This window comes from Tasmannia lanceolata, unplaced genomic scaffold (genome assembly GCF_043159265.1).
Source record: "Tasmannia lanceolata isolate RefF3 unplaced genomic scaffold, GAP_Taslan_0.1 ptg000020l, whole genome shotgun sequence".
Lineage (NCBI taxonomy): Eukaryota > Viridiplantae > Streptophyta > Magnoliopsida > Canellales > Winteraceae > Tasmannia > Tasmannia lanceolata.
The window spans coordinates 14,204,113-14,208,320 of NW_027518697.1; the positions used below are offsets into that span (position 1 = coordinate 14,204,113).

The 4,208-nt window shown below is 34.9% G+C and overlaps 1 long non-coding RNA gene across 10 annotated transcripts; it reads left to right on the forward strand.

Annotated features, from left to right (window-relative positions):
* The first annotated feature begins 228 nt into the window (after positions 1 to 228).
* On the forward strand, positions 229 to 3,711 carry LOC143855121 (uncharacterized). 10 transcript variants are annotated; one of them, XR_013237703.1, is made up of 6 exons: positions 229 to 397; positions 1,318 to 1,387; positions 1,487 to 1,590; positions 1,722 to 1,835; positions 2,206 to 2,367; positions 2,565 to 3,711. It is a non-coding gene; the product is annotated as an uncharacterized LOC143855121 (long non-coding RNA). The 10 variants fall into 10 exon arrangements; XR_013237706.1 differs by having other exon boundaries at positions 230 to 599; XR_013237704.1 differs by having other exon boundaries at positions 231 to 599; positions 1,509 to 1,590.
* Positions 3,712 to 4,208: the final 497 nt, after the last annotated feature.

A 4,208-nucleotide genomic window follows, 5' to 3' on the forward strand; every position in this document is an offset into this window, starting at 1 on the left:
GAAGGATTTTTTACTGTTCACCCGCCACGTGTCGTCGTCCCTTACTCCCTCAGCCTCTTTTTTTCTGCTTCTTTCCGGTTGAACCCTCGAACAAATTCTAATTTCCCTTCCATATCCTATCTACACCTTGCTGGAAAATTGGGATTTTTCCTCTTTCACCCATCCTTATCCCCACGTCCACGTGTCCCGGCCATCCCAATTCCTCCCTCATCCCTACTACACATCTCTCTTTTGCAAGGGCAAAATCGTCTCCCCACACTAATCTCTACTGTCAGAGATATTTCTCTTTGGTCTTCTCCTTCAGATATTTTGAAAGAGAAGACGAGCCTTATCTATTTTCTTTGCTTTTATCTCTTTCAAGGTAGCAAGAGAAGGGTGCCATTTGAACGATTTCAAGGTAAAACCTAACGTCCCTATATTTTTCTTGAGATTTCAGATTATCCTCTTCTTTCTTCCTATTTATCTTTTTACTCCAAATCAGGGTTCTATTTGTTGTCATGTCTTGCTTTGAGAATTAGGCTTCGATGGCTTTTGGAACTGGGAAATCGTTTTGGGGATTTCTTCTGTTGGATTCTTTTTGTTTTTTTTGCATAGTCAAGGTGGGGTTTTATGTTTATGAAGCTATTACCAGGGATTGATCAGTACCCTTTCTTTCATTTTATGAGCTGATGGAAGGAACCAACATGCATTATTAAGGCTTTGTTTGATTTGGATTTTGAGAATCGATTTTTTAGTCCAATACTGATTATTAGACTCAAAATCAAACGCAACTTTGAGTCACATAATCCATTTTGATTCTCAAAATAAATAACATAAAATGCCTGAGGAAACCTAATAATTCCTTAATCAGTTCTCATGATTGGACTTCTGAATTTATTTTTGTTTGAGGTTGGGGTTCGTATTAGGGTTTCCAATATGTATGCTTTGGGGCATATGTAAAAGATGGAAATTAGGATTTCTTATTTGTTTCTTTTTCCATGTGCGGTTGGGATGGGATAAAGTCGTGAGATTTTGCCCTTATTTGCCCTCAAAAACTTTGCTAACAGAGTTATTAATTTCTTTTTTTGTGTCTGACTCTGCTATTTTCGTTGTTCCTGGCTTCCTAATTTTACTCTTAGCTTCATGATTTTTTTTAATCCATGCTCAAAAACTTTACTAATTGTGTTATTTTTTTTGTTTCTGCCTTATGAATATTTTATTTCTTCCCTAAAAAATCTCATGTGTTGTTTTCTTGTTTCTGGCTTCCGTTTTTTAGGTAAAAAAATAATGATTTATGTTGGGCCTTCTGACCATGTTTGGTTGTTTTCTCTCTTTTAGTATCTACTATGTTTTTTCGAAGTTGAAGAACTGATTTGGAAAGAAGGAGCATCATTTTCTCATTCAGCAGGTAATGTCAGAGATATTCATTGTACATGTTTTTCCATTATAGTACGTATGTTTTATTTGATTGATTACCATGGATGCTCCTCCATCTTTGTTTCTTCAGAGCCTTGATACTTTATGTATAGGGGTGTCTTCCAAGTTGCAAAGCTTATTCTATAAACTTTCTTTGGATGAGATTGCATACTTGGATGCTTTGCATGAAATAAGGTAAAGAGCTATTTCCGATTCATTTTCTCTATAACCATTAGAGCATGTAATTTAATGTTCCATCATTGTCTTTTTCATCAATCTTGAAATTATTTTCAATCAATGCAATGGGACTGACTCTGACCAAGCAGAGGATAAAAGAGATAAGCTCTAATCTAACACAACATGAGAAGAGGAATCATATACAACTATGGCTATAGGAGCCACCATAGGAATCAACTGTCTTGACGGAGTTGGTTGAATAGGTAAATTTTATGTATCATACAAGATATGTTATCTGTTAGGAAAGTTCGGAATATGATTGATATGTTTGTAATTTGTGTGCCGGAAAGTAGACTCAAATTATTTGTAGCCTTTTAGGTCTTTTCTAGCTATGTTTCCCGCCAATGGGCTCTAATGCATCTTTTTGATGTTGCTTTGTTGTCTTCCAATGCGGACGATGGAGATTAGCCCCCATATGGACATCTGCTTTCTGTTTGACTGTCTCACATAACCCATGAATTTCCATTACTGGCCTTCTTTTTTCGTATCCTGTGGTTCATCAAACAGTAGTACCAAATTTGATTTCTAAATTATTTTCTTTTGGATCTAATGCTTTTCTTCATTGTGATGTAGATCGGGTTGACATGCAAGAAAGCATGGTTCGAGCTTTATTCAGTCGTCACTCTGTAATCCACTATTTCCTGAGTGGAATTGATGATTCTTTTTGTAATTATATATTCAAAGGTTGAAAATATAATATGGTTATGGCTGCGATTTCTCACTAATTCTTTCACGGTGATTTGATTTTCCTAATCCATTGCTTTTAGTTTATGAAAATCTGTGCTACTGGCATTTGAAAAAATCTAACCTACCGTTTCCCAAAAAAAATAATTAAGAAAACAGATCTACCCTGTTTTGTTGTTTCTAAGAAAACATTGGTATTTTGATGATGTCAAAGTGCATTTTTTTATTAACATTCCTACATTTCACAGGAATCCAGAAAATTGCTACGATTAAACATGTCTTCAACCTACGTTTTCATGATGATATCCATGGCAAAGATGGAATGCAAATGAAGCTGATCATGTAATTCATTGTCGAATGCTATTATTTTCCATACTACACGGGAGCATAATTGTTGTATTTGTTATTTTTGAATGCGACCACTTGCCAATCTGTAGTTATTTATCCTCCATAATAAATTACCACACACTTATTTATATGTGTGCGGAATTTAACCGGGTAGAACTCGCCCCTAAAAGCTACCTGTTAAAGGGAGGGTGCCCATTCCCTTATAACCCACATACTTATTTAGCTTTCCATGTTTATGTTTCTTTCTGGCTTTAAAAAAGTTTGTTATTGTTGTTCTCCTCCCAACTTTCTCAAAATAAATTTGCGAATGGTAATATATTAACAACCAAATTACAGTAGATCAGTAGTGCTTTTGTAAATGGGATCTTGGTGGCTATAATTTCATTCTTTTCTGCTCGCCTTTGCAAAGGTTACCATTTTATGGTTATTCCCATTTTGGAGATTTAGTTCCTGTTTTGAAGCTGGAATTACATAGTGGCAATGATTTGTTGCTTTTGTTTTTGTTTCTTTTCACATCATAGTTACTGCAGTTGGAATCTTAATTCGTTAGTATTCATTAAAGGTTATTACCATTTTAATATTTTGCAATAATTGGATTTCGTCTCAAATAGATTTTAGACTGATATTTTGTTCAAATTTTCACACACCACGCCCCAGGACCAAAAAATCCCATGACGTGGTGCCGTGTCTTTCAATGCATTGGTTCCGAGTGCTATATTTTTTTTTTCTTTCATGAATTCCAATCAGCATACTAAGATTACTTCCATTCTTCTATTCGGTAGTCACATAATTTACATTTATACTTAAATCTATGACATTTTCTACACAATTCTTCTCTTCTCATTAACTATGGTTCTTATCCTACTTTTAGAAATTAAAGCTGATTTTCTTTCTGATTGCAGAAACACGCAAGGGATACTCTGAGATGTAATGTGAGCCAATAGTTTGCTTCTTAAATTAGGTTCATTGCTTTTTCTCTACTATCCCCTGCTTACATTCTAGCCCCTTTTAACTATTAAATTCCCCATTTCCTCCAAGTTACCTCTCTCTCTCTCTCTCCATTTTAATAAAAAATGGATCTTTATTTTCTGTTAGCTTCAAGCTTTGGTTTTTTTTTCCATTTTCTTTATCTCCATGTTTTCTGATGAATTATTTAGTGTTCTTTGTTCTGACGTGCATCGCACGGCGGGTCTTTACTAGTATACTATATAGCAGAAGAGAAAAGAAGAGAATTTTTTGAAAATTCTATGAGAATTACACATCACTTTTTTTGACTTTTTTTAACAAATGCACTCATTCAACCCACATATTTTCAATCCTACCCCCTCCTTTATGCTTTTTAACAAAGGCACCTATTAAAGCCACATAATTTCAATCTTACCCTCCCCCCCTCCTTTATGTTTTTTTAATAAAAAATCTATAGGGTGATCTTAACCATCCGATTGAAGAGGAATTATGGAAACCTCTATAGATTGGAGGGCTAGGATCAGCCTATGGAAATGATTTTTGGGGCACAACCTATTTATGTTGTGTTCCATCACTTG